The sequence below is a fragment of the Chiloscyllium plagiosum genome, unplaced genomic scaffold (assembly GCF_037043375.1).
Source record: "Chiloscyllium plagiosum isolate Xiang-an unplaced genomic scaffold, Cpla_swu_hap1 HiC_scaffold_47, whole genome shotgun sequence".
Lineage (NCBI taxonomy): Eukaryota > Metazoa > Chordata > Chondrichthyes > Orectolobiformes > Hemiscylliidae > Chiloscyllium > Chiloscyllium plagiosum.
The window spans coordinates 5,462,361-5,487,181 of record NW_028270185.1 but is presented as its reverse complement, the minus strand read 5'-3'; the positions used below and the strand labels follow the sequence as shown (position 1 = coordinate 5,487,181).

Below are 24,821 nucleotides of genomic sequence, written 5' to 3'. Positions count from 1 at the left end.
GTGCAAACTCCACACAGACAGTTCCCTGAGGCGGGAATTGAACCCGGGTCTCTGGCGCTGTGAGGCAGCAGTGCTAACCACTGTGCTACCGTGCCGCCCATAAATGATCAGAAGCATTTTTCTTCAGCTGGTTAGGAATGTACCATAACTACAACACTGAACACTGAACACTACAACACTACAACACAGGATTTAACACTGAATCCTGGAGGAAGAATTGGAACTAAAAAGGATGCTCAAATACAGTATCAATTTAAAATCTGTCTAACTAGTTTAAAGAGGAATTTTGAGAGGAATAAATCAGGCAGAGTTTTCACCATAATGTGCATCAATAAAATTATAATAATGAGTGAGCTATGCCTTTGGTAGTCAGACAATATAGCTTATTACACGTACTGTCTCAGCTACGACGAGAGGAAGGACTATTTTGGCAACAAACAAAACTCTCACACCAACTATTGAAATACAATCCAGTGAGAGCAATTTCCCATCATATCATTCATAAACAGGATGTGGGTGTCGCTGGCAAGGCCAGTATTAACTCTCACCCATAATTCCATCAATAAGATGGCGATCAGCTGAGAGCTATGGGTCTGGAGACACATGCAGGCCAGGCCATGTAAAGATGGCAGTTCTCCTTCCCAATGGGATATTAACAAACTAGATAGGTTTATACAACAATCTTAAAATTTCCCAGTTACCAACACCGATACCAGTTTTTTAAAACCCAATTATAGATTTATTGGATTCATTTAAATTCCTCTACTTTCAGAGTAGGATTTGAACTTGCGTTATTCATCCAGGATTGTCTGCTAACAGAGTCACTGTGACAGTTATTTTTCCATACAAAAACTAGATTCAAACAGGGGCCATTTTAAACCAAGGCTATTTTGCACAAATTGGTAATATTTCTTACTTTAATAACCACAAGTGCAGTTATTATCTTCTGCCAAGCACAAGGCATTCCCACGATGGTCATTCAAAATAGATTACTATCTGTTAAACAGAAGGTACAGTGTTCATTGCAATTTGCCTGTTTCCATAGTGCATTGGTGTAACTATTGTCCTCCCCCACAAAGGATTAAACTGGGGGTTCTCAACTCCACCACTTCAGTTAGATAATTAAGGAGAATGGGTTAAACAATGATAAAAAGGTGTTCACAGAGAGGTGAAAATTTAATTATGATTAACTTTTGATCAGCTGAGGGAGAAATGTTTCTGTACAGATCAAAACCAAAATCAGCTGATTTGGGAATTGCCCCAGACCCAGTTTGAAAAGCAGCAGACAAATCAAACTCACTGCATAACTGTTCATACATCAGGGCTAATATTTCTGCCAAGTACTTTGAGACTAAAAAGTAATTGGATCAACGCCCAATCAGTGGCACTTTGCACATACAATATTGCCTGGGTGCAAATCTAACATTCAATTTAGAAAAAGTGTATTTTTAAATTCATAAGTCGGACATGGGTGTTGCTGGCTGGCCAGCATTTACTGCTGGTCCCTAGTTGCCCTTGAGGTGGTGGTGGTGGTGAACTGCTTTCTTGAACCACTTCAGTCCATATGCTGTAAGTTGGCCCACAATGCCCTGAGGGAGGCAATTCCAGGATTTTGACCTCGTAACACTGAAGAAATGGTGACATATTTTCAAGTCAGGATGGTGAGTGGCTTGGAAGGCCACTTGCAGGGGATGGTGTTGCCATGTATCTGCTGCCCTTGACCTTCTAGTTGGAAGCGGTCGTGGGTTTAGAAGGTGCTGCCTGATGATCTTTGGTGAATTTCTTCAGAGCATCTTGTAGATTGATAAACAATTCTGCTACTGAGCATTGGTGATGGAGGAAGTGGATGCATGTGGATGTGGTGCCAATCAAGTTGGCTACTTTGTTCTGGATGGTGTCAAGCTTCTTGTGTTGTTGGAGTTGCATCCTTCCAGGCAAGGGCTGAGTATTCCATCACATTCCTGACTTGTGCCTTGTGGATGATAGACAGGCTTTGTGATGGCAAGAGGGGAGTTACTTGCCATAGTATTCCTAGTCTCTGACCTGCTTTTGTACCACTGTGTTTATGTGGCAGTCCAGTTGAGTTTCTGGTCAAGGATGTTAGTGGTGTGGGATTGATTCAGTGGTGGCGGCACCACTGAATATCAAGGTGTGCTGGTTAGATTGTCTGTTATTGGAGATGATCAATGCCTGGCATTGTCCAGATCTTGCTGCATTAGGACATGGACTGTTTCAGTATCTGAGGAGTCATGAAATGGTGCTGTATGTTGTACAATCAATGAACATCCCTATTTCTGACCTGATGATGCAGGGAAAGTCATTGATGAAGCAGCTGAAGATGGTTGGGCCGAGGACACTACCCTGAGGAACTCCTGCAGAGATGTCCTGGGAGTTGAGATGACTGACCTCCAACAATGACAACTACCTTCCTTTGTACCAGGGAGGAGTGCAACCAGTGGAAAGTTTACCCCGATACCCATTGATTCCAGTTTTGTTAGGGCTCCTTGATATCAAGGACTGTCACTCTACCCTCACTTCTGGATTTGCAGTTTAACAGTAACAAACATGAATGCAGCACCTACTATAGAAGGTGTTGAGCAGACAGGAACATTGACACTCAAAAACATCAAAACGGTAGTCTGCTCCAGTAGCATTCAGGAGCCCTTCATAATGTGAAAATGGAGTCCTTCATAAAATAGATTTGACACTGCACTCCTGCTCTACTGTGGTCTGTGTCAAGTTGACCTCTGTGATTCTGTACTCTCGAGTCTCAAGCATTGCTTCAGAATTATACTGACACTAACAGCAAATGTGTAATGACAGTACAACTGCACTCCAAAAAGAGATGTCAGACGTAAAAATAGAAAAGTTACAAGGTTGATCTGAAGTTTCTGATTTACTTTTCCATTGCGGTCCAAATATTAAAAAAGGAAGCAGAGTGTTGTGTCATCATGTTTCCAGGATGGGCCAAAGGCTTCTACAACAAATTAATTCTTTGGGGTGCAGTAGCTATCATCAGGTAGGTAAATGCAGCAGCCAATTTGATACAAGATCTCTCAGTTAGAAAAGGAGAACAACGAGCCCATTTGCTGGGAGTGTTGGATGAGCCAAGAACATTGCCTGGACCGAAGAGGCATCTGATCCTTATCAAACAGTGTCGAAGGAACTTGTGCATTCACTTCAACAGGGAAAGAAGACCCATTTATTTCATCTGAAAGAGTGGCTCTCCATCGTCGGACATCAGGAAGTGTAGAAACAAGAACTGGCAGCTTTAAAATCAGAAAATCTGAAACAAAGTAGCCTTTACTGTTTCACCATAATGGCACAGTAAAACCCTTTTAACCAATAGGCAAATTGCAATAAAAAAGTTTTCCCTGAACATTTACACTTTGTACAGAATTCCACAGCTTACTATACAGGCCATTTGACGCCAGCATGTGTTCTACACAAACTTCTGACCATCTCTTTTCAGCTTATCCCACCAGCACAGCCTTCTATTCTTTGCTCCTTCATGTACTAATTCATTTCCCACTTAAATGTAATTATGCTGTTGACCACAACTTTGCTTTGTGATAGAACACTTAACATATGCAGCACTAATTCTTTCAGCACTCATTCTTTCAGGGATGATCATTGATGGGAACATCAGCATTTATATTGCCCATCCTAAATGCCCTTGTGAATACAGTGACAAACACCTTCTTGAGCTGCTGCAGTCCATGTGCTGCTGGGATGGCAGTTCCAGGATTTGGATCTATGACAGTGAAGAAACTACAAAATATTTCAAAGTCAGGGTGGTGTGGTTTGGTGTGGAACTTAAGGAGAGAGCAACACATGCAATTTGAAAATGATAAATATAATTTTCAGTGAAATACAGTTTTTGCAGCCAAGATTCAGGTCATGGAGATGTTGAGATAGTTGTTGTGAGCTCATGGCCACCTATCATCTCACTCTCCATCTTGCCGTAACTGCACAGGGGCGGCATGATGGCTCAGTGGTCAGCACCGCTGCCTCACAGTGCCAGAGTCCCAGATTCGATTCCAGCCTCGGGCGACTCTGTGTGTGGAGTTTGCACATTCTCCCTGTGCCTGCGCGGGTTTCCTTTGGGTGCTCCGGTTTCCTCCCACAGTCCAAAGGTGTGCAGGTTAGGGTGGATTGACCATGCTAAATTGCCCACAGTGTTCAGGGATGTGTAGGTATAAATGTAGAATAATAGGGTTGGGGAATGGGTCTGGGTGGGTTACTCTTCAGCGGTCAGTGTGGACTTGTTGGGCCGATGGGCCTGTTTCCACACTACACACTATGATTCTATGATATAACCAGGACTTGGAAAGACAGATACTCTATATTCCAGTGGATTAGTTACATTAATTTTCCCCACTTAATGATAAACACTTCACTGTTCAATCTTTGTTCTCCTTGAATTTTACTGTCAATGAACAACGAGATTCAGCTTGGCACAGCATCTGGAAATTGGGTATTAAAAGACAGCAAATCTTAAAGGATACAGCATCTCTCAGTCAGTACTACAGTAGCACCTTTGTTCCAGCACGATGTTCCTGGCAAATGTAGTGTTACAACTGTGTTGCAAAAATCAGAGACAGCTTGAAACAATATTTCAGAGTGGACCCTGCCCACTCCTCTCAGTTGGTCACATCATAAGTTCCACATAAATGTCTGTCATTGAACTGTCCTGGGTTCAATACTTTTAAGACTTCAAATTGGAGAATGACAGTGGGTGGAAATCCCTGATAATAATCATCCTGTAGACACAATTCAGGTTTTGGGTGTCTGCTTTATTGACTGCTGGCTGGCTAAAGCAGAATTCTCTCAGCAGAAGAGGCCAGGTGGAGTGAAACTAAAGAAGAGAAAATAGTCTTTGTGAAAAGTCACCTTCACCCCAAGCATTAGACATTTGGCACAGCTCCAAAGGAACAATCTTGCCTGCTCTTTTATGCTGGTGATTACGTTTCAGCTAATCCGTTAAAACATATATCTGCGTTGAGTGACCATCAGCTTAACAGTCTAAAACACTCCACTTTCTCTTGACCTTGCAGAAAATTTGCTTTTCTTTTCTAAAGAAAACGCAGCATGTATTTAATAGTGAAATCCAAGGTGACCTTTGATAAGTGACAGCTGGTCGTGAAATAACACAAATTTGTGGTGATCACCACAGGCAACTACCAACCCATCCTTTACTCAACCGATCAACTCTGGCAACATACCAAGCTGCATCATGGACAGTGGAATCGAATAAACTACAGAATATTGCCATGAATACTGCATGCTCAGGCCTGCACCAATTTCTTTGGCTGCAACACCAGCAGGGTGAACACTCTAGTTACTGAAAATACACAGAGTGAACAGTAAAAAGAGTTTCGTAGATTAATCACCAAATGAGTCACAGATTAACAGAGGTATGGTTTCGGAATCAAAGGGAGGTTGCAATCTGGCAAAAGGCCAAGTGTTTTGACCATGTAACCTGCCAAATATATTTTAACTTTTAAAAAAGAAACATTGAACGAGCTTGTTCAGTTATTTACATATATTTTAACAGTGATTTATTTTACACTGGTCGAGATTTTCAGGAATTGAGTGCTTATATAAAATCGGGACAAAGTGGAGATGTTGGAGATCAGAGTCGAAGAGTGTGGTGCTGGAAAAGCACAGCCAGTCAGGCAGCGTCCAAAGAGCTGATGGTCACTCAATGCAGGTTATGCTTATATCAACAAATATTGACGAGTCAGTAATATAATAATCCTTTCCTGCACCATTTTAATCACTTACACATTGACCAGCAAGCACCAGGCCCACCTTTAAATCAGGAGAATCCTGTTTGTTCCAGTCGAAACCGAATCACTTCAGTTGGCTCTGGAACCAGGAGTTAAATCGTGGAAGTGAAGAAAATCAGGTCAGGCCTGTTCGAAATCTGTGGACAGCAACTCCAATGGAAATACATATTGCTGAACATGGCTGGATTCAGTAGCAGTGTGTCTGCAGTTGAATAGCCTGCCAAGGTTCATGGTTAAAACTGATTCAAGGCACCAAAGTGAAGTGTCTTAAGATGCCCAGCAAAACATTGTGGGTGCAAGTTGAAGTTTGAAGTGTGCTGGAGAGCATCAAAGTAGCCACAGAAAATTATAAAAGGCTGAAATTCGGCCCATCAGATCAGTACGGACATGGATTGCTGAACCAGGGTGTGACACAATGACAGGAAGCAGAATTTAAAATTAAGTGTCTTTCACCAAATCCTCCTTTTCATCATGAAAGAAAGTCCAGTAGGAACAAAAATAAGATTTAAACCCAACATTTTAATCTACAGGGAAGGAGCCAATCATTTCAGCCAGCAGAGCTGCACTGCTTTATACAGAATCTTTGGCATGGTTCCCACATTGGTGGATTACAATTCTGTAAATCTTTGTGAAAGATATTATTAATATCAAATATACAGCAGCTCTCAGGAAACTCATCTGATTTTCCCTCATCAACTTTAGGGAAACAAATGGTTTCTATTCAACTCTCACTGTCACTGTCACAGTTGAGACCGATATTATGCCCAGCATCAATGTTACAAACCTTGCTCCATATCTTAGTGCTTGATCGACTTCAGCTGTTCACATATGTGTCTGAAGAAACTTTCAATTGCACCCAGTCAGTGAAATACAATAATGTTTGTCTAATAACTGGACAACTTTAAAACTAAAAGCGTGTTATTTAGTGTAAGAGTACCCAACAAACACTAAACATTGATTATGACGACATGATATCAGGAGATTTAGGGTTGGTGCTAGAGTTAAACATGGCAAACAGCCAAACAGCTATGCCTGGCTAGTTAGGAGAAACTTATTCAGTATTCTTTCTCTCCCCATGCCCCAAGTGTTGAGTGCCTTTAGAACTTCTTGTCATGGAGAGCTGGGGGGGACAGAGATCTTGTGTATATCAAAGATAGATTCTGGACCCATAAGGGAAATCAAGGGTCATGGGATAAGGGCAGGAAAGTGGACACAGGGAACATCAGATCGGAACTCCAGCCGTTCTGAAGGAGGATCACTGGACCTGAAATGTTAACTCTGCTTTCTCTCCACAGATGTTGCCAGATTTGCTGAGATTTTCTAGCAATGTGTGTTCTTGTTTCTGATTTCCAGCATTTGTTTAAAAATTGGAAAAACTGCAATGTTAGTCAGGAATGGCTATAAATCAGTTAAACCCTGCATTCAAAAGACTGGAACATCAAAAACACTTAACTGAAATTGTGTCACACATTGTGGTCTGTTGCAGATAAAGGCACTGCCACTCTACACAGGACAAAGAGACAACAACCCACCGAACCCTGCACTTCACCTCAATTACTAAACCAGAAACAATTTCAGTAAGAAAATTACAGTCGTTTGTGTAAACATTCACTCTCAAAATAACAAGGCTTACTTTCCTGACACCAAATACCCTCCATAATGCAGTAGAATCCAACACATTACCTTGCTAAATAGCCCCTAGTTTAAATCAATAAAGAGCACGCCTTCTCAGGAATAAAACTGTTTAAGTGAATCTGATAGAGAAATGCTATGTCAAATAAAGCGATTAGATTTCATAAAGCAGCAGAGATGCTGTACTCTTGCTGTGTGTCAGCATTCCCACCCCCACTGCCCCAAGGCATCTCATTCGCGCTCCTCTATGCATTAGTAATGAAGCTTTGCCAACACAATACAAAAGCAGATTTACTGAAGGAAAATACCAGGTTCCAATTTATGAACATTGCTTTCAATTATGTTTCCACAGTATAATCCTAACTCAAACCACATAATTGGTAATACTTAACATGAAGTATGTACGAATTTACTTTTGAGTATTCAGTTTGTAAAATTCCTCATGCTTAAACACCAAGAACCCTTAATGTAGCCACAGTAGCAAACTTCAAGCTACAGTACAGCCTTTACCCTGGCCCTCTTCAATTAGTTGGTCCACATCCTAGTTTGGATATCTGCTGCAGCATCATTCTGTCATTAGTTTAGGAAAATTACTTTCCCGACCTTAAATTAATAATATCCTCCTTCCTGAAGACTCTGGAACAAATCCTGACTCAACCTACTGCAAACCATTGAAAAACTTCCATGTTCAAAGCTGCATTATTGCCATAACATTCACCATGACGATTATGATCCCATAATAAATTATGTATGTCTCATTATACCATCATGCCTCCAAGTCACAATTCAATAGGATCATTCTGTTAAGGCTACCCGTCACACATGTGACCGCACATTTCTACCACTAGATGGAACTTGAGTTGCTGCACTGACGTACTGAGCAGGAAACCCACTTCGTTCTGACTTTGCATGCCTTGTGGTGCCCACATCATAATTATGCATTAGCCCACACCAAATATATACCATGCTAAAAATGGTGAAGTGAAAAAAAGTATTCAGAAACCTCACAAACAGCACAGTTTAAAATTAATCTTTGCAAATCTGAGATAAAAACTAGCCCATAAGAAATAGGAACAGGAGTAGGCCATTCAGTCCCTCGAACCTGCTCTGCCATTCAACAGGTTCATGTTTGATGGACATTCCTCATATCCACTTTCCTGTCTTTTCCCAATCATCCTCAATTCCCCTCCTGATCAAGAATCCGTCAGAAAATGTTAAAAACATTCAGAGCAGGCAGCAACTGTGGAAAAAAAAGTTAATGCCTCAGCTATGTCACCTTTCAGTTCTGATAAAAGGCCATCAGCCTGAAATGCTAACCTTCCCTGTACACACATGCTGTCCGACCTGCTGTGCATTTCCTGCATTCTGTTTTTATTACAGTTTAAAGAAGGATTCAAAATCATAGGGCTGTGCATAGAGAAACAGCTACATCATTTAAATTACTCTCATTTAAATTACAAACATCAGGATTAGTTCATGCCTTATTTTCCAATACTGTTTACAAAGTAAACAGCTAGACTGAAAAATCCTTCTCAAAAGGGGCTGTTACAGCAATGAATAATAGTCAACAGGAAACAAACTTCAGGTTGTTGCAGCAAAAAGAGAAATTGGCTGAATTTTAATCATAACATTAGAAATTGAGTCAAGAATGTGGTGCTGGAAAAGCACAGCAGGTCAGGCAGCATCCGAGGAGCAGGAAAAAAAAATCGACGTTTCGGGCAAAAGACCGAAATGCCCAAAACGTCAATTTTCCTGTTCCTCGGATGCTGCCTGACCTGCTGTGCTTTTCCAGCACTACACTCTCGACTCTAATCTCCAGCACCTATAGTCCTCACTGTCGCCCAACATTAGAAATTGGTGTTTTGCTCACTCTCTTTTGAATGGTGCAGAGATCTACTGGGAGGAGCTTTACTGCATGCACGAGCAGTACAGAAACAATGGTTCACTTATATTCTGCAGTAAGGCAGCCAAGAGAACATAGTGGCCTATTTATACTAACATGGAGGCCAGCTCATGCAAGAAGGCTCAAATAAACCAAGGACTGTATGGCAACATTGACTAACTTCAACAGAAAGGGAAGACTATATCAATGCAGCGGATGGACTTCTTTCCCTGGTTTGTATAAACAAAGATAATAGCATGAATCTACAAACACTTAGCAGTTAGTGATTCACAAAACTGAGACTTAACAATGCAGCCTTGAAAACATTACCTTTATGGAGTCTTTAAAAAAAAAACAAGCTGATGTGGTACATTCCGACACTAAAGCTGCAAACTGTTTGTCAACTTGAAAGTTGGTGAGTTCCAGATGCTAGCAGCAGGAACCGGAGGCCAGCTGCTGCCCACAGAGGGTTGGGTACGGTTACAAAGCTCTAAGGGGCAAGTGCACACAGCTCTCACACGTCTGTTAGATGGGATTTCATCCACCACTGTCAGACACTGGCTGTCATTTTTTTCAAGCTGCATCAAGCAGAGCTATCAGCACATTTGCACAGACAAGAGACCAAGATAGAGTTTACACTAAACACAGACAAGTTTCACCTCAGATCCTCAAGAAAGGTTTGCTATCAGAAACTTAAAAGCTGCGTCTTGCATTATTTCATACAACAACAGTTGTTATAGTACTGTTCATGGCTTCTTAATCCAACCTTGTAAAGTAAATTAGGTGAATTTTCAACTTTTATCAGCCACATTATCTTGGCACTATAGATCACAGCAACAGCGGTCAGACCTCAAGATCTGGTGAGCTGGGGATAGATCATACTGCAGAGAAACCATTGGGAAGGGACAAAAACAACTGGAGTATCAGTTTAACAGAAATGAGGAATATTTTAAGTAGTGTCTGGATTTTTCTTGGCTATTCTCCCTCCTAGTTCTGCCTGTAGCACATGGAAACTTCAGGCTTGCTGCTGATTCTCAGGACCATGACAGGTATGGAATAAACTGCCAACCACCCTGTGTGACAGCCATCCCAGCCACTTGCTTCAGTTTGTGTAACTCTGTGGCCAAGATCAAGATCTCTTTACAAGTACAATTACTTTGTACCCTGAACCACACAGCCAGCAGAAAGGAGCATTATCACAGAGAAAGCACAAAATTAGGATTCTCTTAAACTAAATCTTTTATTTCACCCAGTACCCTCTCCCACCAGTGTATTCCTCACATTACAAAAGCAAAGATATGATATGAGGCCATGTGCAGGAATCACTCAGGGAGAATGTATGGGGGGAGTTAGGGAGATAAAATCATTAAGCCATGGGTGCTTCAGTGATTGAGTCATTTCTGCTCTGAAAACTCAAGTTTCTCAATTTAGAGTCAAGACTGTCCCTAGCCAGTTTTCCTAATGAAGCCATCAATTCTTACAATTAAAAAAAACCTGATTCCAGAGATGTTCTAATTTTAAAAATTAGTTAGATATTAAGCTTTTATGATAGTCTGTAAACCAACAGTTGCTTAAGTGGAAACAGGAATAAAGCTTCACTAAATAACACAGACTCAAACTATTTGAAATTCAAGCCTGAGCTCAGTGAGAGTAAGTTTCTCATATCTCAGTCTGCAATCAACCCATCTATTAACATGTCTACAGGACTGCTGGCAAGGTCACCAAGTCAGCCAATACAAGTAGATGCCTTAAATCTGGGAGTCTGCATGAGCCTAAGTGTTTCCATGCACTTCAGGATGCTGCAAGCTTTCGTTCGGAAATACTTCAGTTAACCATTTGAAAGATCACTAAATGAGGAGTAGGTTGCAGCTCTATACTATGGATACAGCAGGTTGCAAGGGGAGGGAGAACATTGGGAAACGGGGGGTGGCAGGCGGATAATGCTGAGGTGGGGAAAGGAAAACAACAGGGATGGGTAGGTGAAGGAGAATAATAATGGGGGGGGGGGGGAAGAGGAAGGAGAACAACGTGGAGGGGAAGGATCTTGAGAATAACTTAGGATAAGGGAGGAAGGAGAATAAAATGTTGAGGAACAATTGCGTACTTCAAAGTTTCAACTTCTTAGAGATAAATGCGAGAGAGCTGGGGGAGTGGAATCTATACATTCTTATCATTGAGAACAGGCATTTTTATAAATTTTTCACCATGCCATTTTGGTTAGAACACTTCTGGAATACTGCGTGCAATTCTGGTTTCCCAGCTATAGGAAGGATATTGCGAAAATTGATAGGGTTCAAAAAAAAATTTCCAAGGATGTTGCCAGGGTTGGAGGGTTTGAGCTGTAGGGAACACTGAATCAACTGGGGTCATTTTCCCTGGAGCATTGGAGGCTGAGAGGTGACCTTATAGAGGTTTATAAAATCATGAAGGGCATGGATAGGGTGAATAGCTAAAGTTTCTTTCCAGGGTAGGGGTGCCCAAACTAGATGGCATCTGTTTAAGGTGAGAGGGGAAAAAAGAAACTTGAGGGGCAATGTTTTCACGCAGAGGGTGATGCATGTATGGATTGAGCTGCCTGAGGAAGTGATGGAGGCTGGTACAATTACAACATTTAAAAAGCATCTGGATGGGTATATGAATAGGAAAGGTTTACATAGAGGCGGGAGAAAGTGAGGTCTGCAGATGCTGGAGATCAGAGCTGAAAGTGTGTTGCTGGAAAAGCGCAGCAGGTCAGGCAGCATCCAGGGAACAGGAGAATCGACGTTTCGGGCATAAGCCCTTACACAGAGGCAGCCCAGGACTTCCATGTCCTTGGCTGAGTGAGAGGAGGGTTGGGGACAGAGGCAGCCCAGGATTCCCTTATATAGATAGAGACTAAGATATATCCTACATGTACAGTAGATCCATTCACCGCAACCACTAAGGTTTATTAAACGGCAACAATATTCGACACAAAAGCCTCATTGCTAATATAATTTAAGCCATTCTATTCACCTCAAAACAATCTCCTAATATTTCATGGTAAAGCATCTCACTTTCCTCTCGGCAGTGCAGGAAATCAATATTTGGCAGGTTTCCTTCATAGCTCAAGTCGATATGGTGAGGACATTCCACATGCCCACGCATATCCTATTGATGGCTCCTCATTATTCAGCAAACATCTATACAGTAGCAAGGCACCTCATTTTTAATCACCTACCTCAACTCAAAAAGTGATGTTCAACAAAGTTATACAAACACCAAGGTGGATTTAGTTTAATGGACAAGACAGAGCCGTATAAAAGGAACTTCAGGGACGGTGGTTTAGGGGATGGTGTGTGTTGAAGAGGCAGACGCTTTGAAAGTTAATAACAAAAGAGGGAAAGGAAGAGAATTTAAATGAAGATTTTTAAGCTTTCAAGAGCAAGGCTATTGGACAAAGAATGGCAATTTGCAAAAAAGTGTGATAACTTAGCAGACCAAAATTTAAGATTGTAGCCAAAATACCAATTGGTAACATAACTGGATGTAAGTTTGCTGGCTGAGCTGGAAGGTTCATTTCAGACGTTTTGTTATCATATGAGGTATCAGTGAGTCTCCGATGAAGCACTGGCATTAGTAACCAATTTCTATTGATGTGTTTCGGTTTCCTTCAGTTGGTGATGTCAGTTCCTGTGGTGATGTCATTTCCCATTTTTTTTCTCAGAGATTGGTAAATGGGGTCCAAGTTGATGTGCTTCTTGATAGAGTTCCGGCTGGAAAGCCTTTCTTCTAGAAATTCTCTGTTTGGCGTGCCCTATGATGGATGTGTTGTCCCAATAGAAGTGGTCATAGAGTCAGATGTACAGCATGGAAACAGACCCTTTGGTCCAACTCATCCATGCCGACCACATATCCCAACCCAATCTGGTCCTACGTGCCAGCGCCCCGCCCATATCCCTCCAAACCCTTCCTATTCATATACCCATCCAAATGCCTCTTAAATGTTGCAATTGTACCAGCCTCCACCACTTCCTCTGGCAGCTCATTCCACACATGTACCACCCTCTACATGAAAAAGTTGCCCCTTAGATCTCTTTTATATCTTTCTCGTCTCACCCAAAACCTATGCCCTCTATTTCTGGACTCCCCCACCCCAGGGAAAAGACTTTGTCTATTTATCCTATCCATGCCCTTCAATTTTATAAACCTCCATAAGGTCACCCCTCAGCCTCCAACGCTCCAGGGAAAACAGCCCTAGCCTATTCAGCCTCTCCCTATAGCTCATATCCTCAAACCCTAACAACATCTTTTCTGAACCCTTTCAAGTTTCACAACATCTTTCTGATGGGAAGGAGACCAGAATTGCACGCAATATTCCAACAGTGGCCTAACCAATGTCCTGTACAGCCGCAACATGACCTCTCAACTCCTGTACTCAATACTCTGACCAATAAAGGAAAGCATACCAAACACCTTCTTCTATCTACCTGCGACTCCACTTTCAAGGAGCTATGAACCTGCACTCCAAGGTCTCTTTGTTTAGCAACACTCCCTAGGACCTTACCATTAAGTGTATAAATCCTGCTAAGATTTGCTTTCCCAAAATGCAGCACCTCACATTTATCTGAATTAAACTCCATCTGCCACTTCTCAGCCCATTGGCCCATCTGGTCCAGATCCTGTTGTAATCTGAGGTAACCCTCTTCGCTGTTCACTACACCTTCAATTTTGATGTCATCTGCAAACTTACTAACTGTACCTCTTATGCTCACATCCAAATCATTGATGTAAATGACAAAAAGTCGAAGTTCCAGCACCGATCCCTGTGGCATTCCACTGGTCACAGGCCTCCAGTCTGAAAATCAACCCTCCACCACCACCCTCTGTCTTCTACCTTTGAGCCAGTTCTGTATCCAAATGGCTAGTTCTCCCTGTATTCCATGAGATCTCACCTTGCTAACCAGTCTACCATGAGGAACCTTACTGATAGATCATATAGATCACATCTACCACCCTGCCCTCATCAACCCTTTTACTTCTTCAAAACACTCAATCACGTTTGAGACACGATTTCTCATGTACAAAGCCATGTTGACTATCCCTCATCAGTCTTTGCATTTCTAGATACAGAGGAACCTCGATTTTCCAAAATCAATTATCCAAATATCGGAATATCCAAAGGAGATCTCAAGGTCCCGACAGAAACATTACAGCAAAGAGATGTTTCCAACATTGATTAAAAATGAACCAAGCTAACTGAAATGCTGCCAAGAACAGCCCCAGACATCGATTGGGAGCCCAGGCACCATCTCCAAATGACTGACCTCTCCCCCCGCCGTCCCTTGCCCTGGAGTTCTCCACAGGTATGTACCCTGAACACCCCCCCCGCCCTTCCCCAGATAATCTCTCCAAACATATCCTGTACATGGATGGGAGGCAGGGGTGCAGAATGTGGGTGGGGGGTGGTGATGGATGGGTTGGATGGGTTTTTGGGGAGGGGGGGTGAAAGAGGTCGGACGGGGCAGGGTTAGGGGCAGATGGGGGGGGCGAGCTGAGACGTTCAGTTGGAATGGGGTCAGGGTTGGGGAGGGGTCAATGGAGGGGCGGGGTTGCACATGGTGTGCTGCTGCCTTGTCTCCTGAACTTCGCAAGTAGACTTCGCAAATGCTGCCTGTGTCAATCCCTTTGAACTGATGGCGAGGGGCTTCAGCAATGTTGCAGGTCCCTTACACAAATGTGTGTGTCTGCTCAGAAACAAACCCTGAGACACCAAGAGGGAGCAAGGCAGGTAGAATGAGGAAAAAGGAAACTTCAGAAAACTTCGAGTTTCAGAGGAGAGACATTGAATCAATTAACCAGATAATGAATTATCAGAACAACATAGTGCCTGCCCATCTCATTCAGATAATTGAGCTTCCTCTGTACACATAGATCGTGTCCCTCAGGACTCCCTCCAACAATTTGCCCACCACCAACATCAGGCTCACCTGTGTATAGTTCCCTGGTTTGCCCTTACCACCCTTATTAAATAGTGGCACTACGTTAGCCATCCTCCAGTCTTCTGGCACCTCACCTGTGACTATCAATGATACAAATACCACAGCAAGAGGCCCAGCATTCACTTCCCTAGCTTCCCATTTTCCAGAGTTCTAAGGTACACCTGATCAGGTCCTGGGGATTTATCAGTTTCAAAACATCCAGCACTTACCCTTCTGTAATATGGACATTTTTCAAGACAGCATTTTGAAAAGATTTGTAGCTCAGGTTGAGGTTCTGGATATAGGTTTGCTAGGTAACATCAGTGAGCTTCCAGATGAATCACTGTTGGTATGTCCCGCAGTTTATTGATTTTTCAAGATGTCACCATCTACTTCTCTACATTCTATATCTCCCATGTCCTTTTCCACAGCAAACACTGATGCAAAATACTATTTTAGTTATCTCCTGTAGCTCCACACAAAGGCCACCTTGCTGATCTTTGAGGGGCCCTATTTTCTTCCGAGTTACTCTTTTGTCCTTAATGTATTTGTAAAAACCCTTTAGATTCTCCTTAACTCTATTTGCCAAAGCTATCTCATATCCCTTTTTTGCCCTCCTGATTTCCCTCTTAAGTATACTCCGACTGCCTTTATACACTAAGGATTCACTCAATCTCTCCTGTCTATACCTTCAATTTCTTTAGTCATCCAACATTCCCTACACTTACCAGCCTTACCTTTCACCCCAACAGGAATATACTTTCTCTGGATTCTCGTTATCTCATTTCTGAAGGCTTCCCATTTTCCAGCCATCCCTTTACCTGCAAACATCTGCCCCCAATCAGTTTTTGAAAGTTTTGCCTAATACCATCAAAATTAGCCTTCCTCTAATTTAGAATTTCAACTTTTAGATCTGGTCCATCCTTTTCCATCACTATTTCAAAACTAACAGAATTATGATCGCTGGCCCCAAAGTGCTCCCCAACTGACACCTCAGTCACCTGCCCTGCCTTATTTCCCAAGAGTAGATCAAGTTTTGCACCTTCTCTAGTAGGCACATCCACATACTGAATCAGAAAATTTTCTTGTACACACTTAAATTCCTCTCAATCTAATCCCTTAACACTATCGCAGTCCCAGTCCATGTTTGCAATATTAAAATCCCTTCCATAACCACCTTACTATTCTTACAGATAGCGGAGATCTGCTTACAAATTTTTTTCTCAATTTCCTGCTGACTATTAAGGGGTCCACAATACAATCCCAATAAGGTTATCATCCCTTTCTTGTTTCTCAGTTCCACCCAAATAATTTCCCTGGATGTATTTCCAGGAATATCCTCCCTCAGTACAGCTGTAATGCTATCCCTGATCAAAAACACCACTCCCCCTCCTCTCTTGCCTCCTTTTCTGTAGCATTTGTATCCTGGAACATTAGGCTGCAAATCCTGTCCATCCCTGAGCCACGTTTCTGTAATTGCTATGATATCCCATGTTCCATATCATGCCCTGAGTTCATCTGCTTTCTCTGTTAGGCCTCTTGCATTGAAATAAATGCAGTCCAATTTATCAGTCCAACCTTTTTCTCTGCTTTGTCCCTGCCTGCCCTGACTGTTTGACTTGCTTCTGTTCTCAACTGTACCAGTTCCAGATTGATCTCTTTCCTCACTATCTCTCTGGATCCCACCAACCCCTCCACCCTCCCCAAGCTTACTAGTTTAAATCCTCCCAAGCAGCTCTAGCAAATCTGCCTGCTAGTATATTTGTCCCCCTCCAATTCAGGTGCAATCCATCCTCCTTATAAAGGTCACATCTACCCCAGAATGGATTCCAATGATCCAAAAATGTGAATCCTTCTCCCATTCAAAAGTTCCTCAGTCATGCATTCATCTGCTCTATTGTCCTATTCCTACCCTCACTAGCTTATAGCACCAGAGGTAATCCAGATATTACTACTCGGGGACCTCCTTTTAAAATTTCTGCCTTACTCTCTATATTCTCCCTTCAGAATCACAACCTTTTCCCTTCCTAAGTCATTGGTTCCAATGTGTACAATGACCTCCTGCTGTGCCCTCCCCCCCTTGAGAACATTCTCTCAGACATCCTTGATCCTGGCACCAGGGCAGCAACACCATTCTGATTTTTTGCTGCTAGCCACAGAAACATCTGTTTGTGCTTTGGACTACAGAGTCCCCTAACACATCGATCTCTTGGAACCTGACGTAACCCTCATTGCATTACAGCCAGTCTCCATACAGAAACTTAGCTGTTCATGCTACATTCCCCTGAGAATCCATCATCCCCTACATTTTCCAAAGCAGCATACTTGTTTGAAATGGGGATAGCCACAGAATGGAGATAGGCACTACCTGCCTACTTCTCTTACCTTTCCTGGAGTTAACCCATCTATGTGACTGTATCTGCTACTTTTCCCATTCCTATAACTGCCATCCATCACAACCCCTTGCTCTTGTAAATTCATCATTGCCTGTAACTGTCGTTCCAACTGATCCATTCAATCTGATAGGATTCATGATACTAGTGATAGTGGATCATGTCTTTTTATGGCTAGTTGATGTTCATGTATCCTGGTGGCTAGTTTTCTGCCTGTTTGACCAAGGTAGACATCCAGAACCTCAATCTGAGCTATAAATCTTCTCAAAACTGGTAACGTAACTGTCTTTCAAATTTATTCAGAAAGGTATATAACACAGCCCATTATAAGCAGTTCTATATAGACATGAGCTTGGGTTTGTCTCATGTACAATAAGATGTTAATTTAATAGAATAATAGAGAAACAAGTATCTTCTTTCAAAAAAAAATCACAAAAATTAAGATAACCAGTAACATCTTGAACTGTGTTCTGCTGGTTTTGGAAGTTATTTTGTTCTAGTCGCCAGAGCTGGTAATATCAATCTACAGATCATGGAAAGTTGCCAAACCCAGCAATCAGCAAGCTGAAACCAGTATTAGATCATCTTGAACTGAGAACTCTGTCTGAACTTGACTTTAAAACTCTCATCTTGGTTTTCAAATCATTCGTTTTTTTCTCATCTCTTCCATTCCCAAAACCTTCTGAATTGGCATTTCCTCCAATTCTGATCTCCTTCCCATTCCCACTTCATTACTGCTCCATCATTGGTAGTTACAACTTTGGCAACCCATAACCCTTGAATTCCCTCTTTAAATCTTAACACAGAGTCATAGAGATGTACAGCATGGAAACAGACCTTTTGGTCCAACTCGTCCATGCCGACCAGATATCCCAAATTAATCTAATCCCATGTACCAGCATTTGTCCCATTTGACTTGAAACATTCCTATTCATATACTCATTCAGATGATTTTTAACTGTTGTAATTGTACCAGCCTCCATCACTTCCTCTGGCAGCTCATTTCAACCACGTACCACTCTGTGTGTGAAAAAGTTGCCCCTTAGGTCTCTTTTATATCTTTCCCCTCTCACTCTAAACATATGCCCTCTAGTTCTGGACTCTCCCCCACCCCAGGCAAAAGACCTTGGGTACTTATCCTATCCATGCCCCTCAATTTTGTAAACCTCTATAAGGTCACCCCTCAGCCTCCGACGCTCCAAAGAAAATAACCCAGTCTATTCAGCCTCTCCCTGTAGTTCAAACCCTCCAACCCTGGCAACATCCTTGTAAATCATTTCTGAACCCTTTCAAGTTTCACAACATCCTTCCTTTGCAAGGAAGTCTTTTTGTTAAGATGCTTCTGAAAATCTAGCTTTTTGACTATATTTTTGGTCATGGTGCCAGGTAGTTCATCTGGAATAGGTGTTATAAACTGTACAGCAAACATTTTGGCACTTCAACCAGAATTTGATATTCTCCTAATGCAAATTGTCACACTACCAACTGGAAGCTGTGCTGAAGTTACTTAGAAGCTGAAGATTTGCTAGGTCTTCCTGCATCCGGTCAAGTTGCAGGCAATCCTGATCTATTGTTACATTGCCATTTTTAATTTTTCCAAGGAGTGGACTATAAATCAATCCTGCCATTACGGCCTGAAGAAGGGCTTATGCCCGAAACGTCGATTCTCCTGTTCCTTGGATGCTGCCTGGCCTGCTGCGCTTTTCCAGCAACACATTTTCAGCTCGGTATTCAATAAACCAGAGAAAAGCCAAGGAAGCACAAACCTCTTGCGTTGACTCTACAAAATTGAAAGTGGACATCTATAGAGTTGAAGTTATTGAGAAGGGCGGCATTCAGAGGTTGCTGTGAAGCAGCACAACTGTTGCCCATCCACGATATACAATATCAGGGGTCACCAAAAAGAACTTGTATGTGTTTTTGCTCCTGCAGAACCAAACAAAGTTGCTCAAGGATGCTGTACATACATCCAAGTTAGAGCACCTGGACGGATCTTATCGGAATAGTTTCATCGAAACAGTCAGAGGGTGCTGAATCGCAAGCCCATAGCTTACTGAAAAATGCAAAAATCCAAAAAGAAATTCACTTGACCAAAGCAGTATTTAATTTCTGATGGATAACTTTTACGTTTTAAACTACTCCTTTGCATTACAAGTTCACATTTATTCAGTGATCAATAGAACATGATGCTGCAGAAGATCATGTTAGTTCAAAACAAATTAACTCCTAAATACCTTATCCTTCACTCAAATTTATAATGCAGACAAAACTAGCTAATGTGGTGATAGTTGCCGAATTCTACCCTGACAGGTGACAGTGAAGATTAGAGTGGTGCTGGAAAATCACAGCAGGTCAGGCAGCATCAGAGGAGCAGGAAAATCAATGTTTTAGGCAAAAGCCCTTCATCGGGAATGAGGCTGGGAGCCGCGGGGGTGAAGAGATAAATGGGAGGGGGGGGGTGGGGCTGAGGAGAAGGTAGCTGAGAGTGCAATAGGTGGATGGAGGTGGGGGTAAAGGTGACAGGTCGGAGAGGAGGGTGGAGCAGATAGGTGGGAAGGAAGATTGACAGGTGGGATAGGTCATGAAGAAGGTACGGAGCTGGAATGTTGGAAACGGGGGACGGTGAGGGGAGGGGAAATGAGGAAACTGGTGAAGTCCACATTGTTAAGGTTCTTCTAATAAAGATGTTGAAAGATTTAATGCAAAATTTTAAATTAATGCATCCACGTTTATTCTTTGATAGGATTTTGGCATCACCACCAAGGCCAGCATTTGTGTCCATCCCTAATGCCCTTTAGCTGATTGAAACAGTCAAGCAAGCCAGAAGGTAGTTGAGAGTCAACCACATTGTGGATCTGGAGTCACAGGTGAGGGTAGCAGATTATCCTTCCCTAAAACAGCAGATGGTTTTACAACAATTGTGGTTTCTGTTAGAAAAATTATTTTCCTGTAAATAGCAAAGATTCATTAGACAAATTCAAACTTTACCTACCATGTTGGGATTCAAACCCACATCCATAGAGCATTAACCTGAGTCACTGACAAACCACAACACCACACGTGTATAAAATCCTCCCAAACAAAACCAAAACAATTGCCCCTCCATTCATTATCTCAGTTTCCCCAGTTTGCGGATTATCCTTTATTGAAAAATTTGAGACAAATCACTTCCTTTTGCAGCAACATTTCACACCAGAGCTGCTGGCCTCACCAGTCAAATTTCCTGTCCTTGCTAGACTATTAGTACGGTGTGCACATAAGCCTCCTCCCCACCTCAACCCAAATCCAACTCCATGATGACTTACATGCATGCATCCACTTTCTTCCATCCAAGAGTCTAGCCGCAAGGTTCCCACAGTTCTCTCCAACTACCCTCATTATGTGTACTCGCACAAGTCCCTTTACTTCGCACAGATCCCTGAACGATCTTTTATTCCCATATCCACCTTAACCTTGTCTCTTCACCACCCACCTCATCCTTTACTTACCCACCTCAGCTTCACTCTTGCCTCCATGCACACAAGTCCCTGCAATCCGCCCCTCCCCACATGTCCCTGCATCTCTCATGCTCACTCTCCCTCCCAGCACATGCAAACATAGATCTCTCCCTTCTCATTCTCATATCCCCTTCCTACACGTCCAATTTCTTTTCCTTCCCACCACATCCACATGTCGAGTTCCTCCCTTTCCTGTCTCTCTATACAGCATGTATATGGCATGTTCTTCTATCCCCTACCTAGCATATCGTTCCACTATTTCTCCCCCACTCCAAATGTCCATGCACCTCTCAGATATAGTCCCAGTCCTCCCTACACCCACACACCCATCACGCACAGTCCCTGCCTGCCTCACCTGAGCCCCACATCCAAACTCCTCCTGTGATTGTACATGCAGCCCTATCCTTGACACCCTCCCAACCCAACTCCATGCACAAACAGCCCCTCCCCTCCTACCACATGTATGGTTTCCATCCCAACCTACCGCTGGTACCCTTGCATGAATATACAAACAATGTCACCCTCCCCAATGCCTCACTTGTTCTCTCTACATACCCCCACCCCATCCCCTGCACCTTTTTGTACAGAGGTTCTTTGCCTCTTCTCTTGGCCCCATCCAGCCCTCTATGCCCTTGCATGTGCAGTTTCTGCTCTGCAACCACCCATCCTCAAGCATAGGGGCAACTCTCTACCTCAGCCTTTATTCACAGGTTCCTGCACCTTCCTCCCCTCCCTCAACCGTCTACTTGTACAGATCTCTGCACCTGCCCTACACACATATCACACGTGCAAAGAGCACACTCTTCCCCTGCCTGTATAATCTTCAAAATCCACTTCACATGCACATTATTCTCTTTGTTCCCACCGCATACTTTACAGATGCACCCTTCCTGCCTTTTCTGATGTTATCACTGATATCGAACTTGTAACCCCATAGAGGGGAGCTTTAAAAACAGAATCCACAGCAAAGTAAGCCTAAAGATATGGAGCTGTTTTAGTGAACATACTCAAAACTTAGTGGTTCTCATCTCAGTATAAAAGCAGTCACACAAATTCAGTCATACCAGGAATCCCTCAACAGCATTGTTCTAACTAGACTCCTAGTTAAATCTAAAGCTCCCAGTCTCAAGGTGTTATGAACAGACATGTTTAAAAAAAAACAAATTTGAAACCTGCATTTCCAAATATGCTACAATAATTAATTATCAGAAAATCCAAAGCAGCATTGCCCTTGGGCTAGAAGATAAAAAGGAAAAGAGTTGTTTCAGCACACCCTGTTATTATCGGGCCAGGTTTCCAATTTTCCATTCTTTGCGTTTTCGAATGAAAGTACCAACCACTAATTTAGTTAGCAGACAGCCATCAAACACTGAAAACAGCTTTCCAAATAAAAGTATATATTTATTACTGCAGATTAAAAAGATGTTAATTTTTCTTGAACAGGATTGGGCACAATAAAATTAAACCTTCATTTCAAACAAGGTGTGGAAAGGAGTGCACAACAAAGCAAGAGGATGCTAGCTCAGCTATCAAATGGGTCGAAACAAATTGGAGGAGTGATGGAATATAAAGGGTTAAGTCAAACTGTGATATGAGGGATATTATTCACGATGTAATGCTTTAAAGCAAGGTGAAGTTACAGTAGAATGCTTCTTAAATAAAGTTAGAGTTTTCCTTACCTCAGCTGATCCTGTAAATACGCTTTTGGAGCACGAGACCAAATGTATTATATTTTACAGCTTAAGGATTCCTCAATCGACTTAAATAGGGAAAGGGAACACAGGGAATACGCAATCATGAGACAAAGGGAAGGGAGAGGATGTGAAATAATAAATAAGTAATTATCATCTCAGGCTGCAGTTCTACATTTCCTTGAGCAAGAATTTCGGTTGTCTTTAGAGGTCCCAGGATAGTCTGCTTGCATTAACTGGTGCACAGAATAGGCAAGGGAGCAGTAGCGCATTTCGAATGGATGGTTGTTTATTCCCCTATGCTTCTACCAACGTACAAAGAAAGAAATCAAAGAATGAATGCACATATAATTCATACCCTTGAGGGCAAAAGCTCCATCGCTGGTGATTCCAAATGCTGCATGTGGCTTTGTGACACCAGGGACAATAAAACTGAAGTCTGGCTTTGAAGATTGGTTGTTTTAACTTGTGTTTTTTTTAAATTGAGAAGTCTGGGGAAAGAAAAGGATGCAATAAAATCCACACAGGCTGGTATCCTGTCACCAAGTCACCCTTTATTTACACATGGAGAGTCCTTAACATGGAACCAGCTCCCTCAGAGCCAACTGTCAGTGAACAGGATGTCTGACATTCCTGTTCTTATCTGTCAGCCAGGGCTCCATGATTGGAGCAGATTAACAGCTCCAATCGGGGAACTCATTCTATGTTGTCTACCTGGCTGACCTTATTTCAATCATTACAGAGGGAAGAAAGAGGAGGATGGGGAAAGAGATTAGGAAATTGGTGGACTGGACAGGGAAATAATCTACATTACCGAGTGACTTGAAGTCTTACTAATGTCAGAACCAAGACACTAAGATATAGACATGGTTTATTTCTGAACAGACTTGCCAAGCATCTGCACAGTAAATCTTGCAACCATCAAGCACCATCATTCAATATACTGCAGTAAACACCCTTTGGGTATATCAAGTATCAAGTGGCTGAACAAATCAATACTTTGGCAACCATTACCAAACAGAATGCACAACAGCAACAGGAGGGACAGTTGTGATACAAAGTGCTCCAAAAAATGCATTAATGGGGATTTTTAGCATACAATATTAAAACAACATAGGCATCAACATTTTAATAGCCACTTGAGGTGCTATAAAATTTTTGAACAGCAGTCCATGACTAGTCATCCAGAGGCATGGGTCTCTGCAACCCAAATTGCAAGAGATCATGAAGTCTTGGATGAGTAATACTTGTAGGTAGAATAGAATCCATACAATGTGGAAACAGGCCATTCAGCCCACCAAGATCACACTGACGCCCCTGGCCGTGAACAACATCCCATCCAGACCCACCCCCTACCTTTTACCTTCAACCCTACATTTTCCATGGCTAACACACCTAACCAACATATCCCAAGACACAATGGACAATTTAACATGACCAATCCACCTAACCTGCACATATTTGGACTGTGGGAGGAAACCCACGCAGACATGGGGAGAATGTGCAAACTCCACTGACAGCTGCCCTCGAGTGGAATTGAACTCTGGTCCTAACTGTTGTGTAGCAGCAGTGCTAACCAACTGACCCACTGTACCACCCCAAAGTACTGAAATGTTTTTAAAAAGGCAGTTTGTTTGTTCATCATCCCTGTCACCTCTCACCTTGCTTTTGTTTGCACTTGACATGTTCTGAGACATATGCATTGTGATATCTCTTGCAACAAGTAGCATTGGCACGCTCTAGGAAAATGAACATACGCAAGAATTTTTAGTAGCAATAAACACCATTTCAGTAACATTTCTACACTTTTATTTTGAAGCAAGGGAAGTAAACAAGTACGGTACACACCATAGATTTGTCCAGAACCTAAATATATTTTAAAAGTAAATGCTAGTGTTGAAGCAGCACTATGTAAAAACTCATCTGTGGCACGTCAGCACAATTAACATAATACACAACAGAAGCTCATAATAGATGCAATACAAAAAAACCTAG

The 24,821-nt window shown here is 42.3% G+C and overlaps 1 protein-coding gene across 5 annotated transcripts in view; it reads right to left on the bottom strand.

The window, feature by feature from the left end:
• sipa1l3 (signal-induced proliferation-associated 1 like 3) overlaps positions 1–24,821 on the bottom strand; it is a 246,157-nt gene that overhangs the window by 128,618 nt on the left and 92,718 nt on the right. Inside the window, exon 3 of one of the 5 annotated variants that reach the window (XM_087983905.1) lies at positions 24,488–24,565. The exons of the other annotated variants lie outside the window; for them this stretch is intronic. The gene's annotated coding sequence lies outside the window, so the exon portion shown is untranslated. The remainder of the gene's footprint in view (positions 1–24,487; positions 24,566–24,821) is intronic. 5 annotated transcript variants of the gene reach the window in all.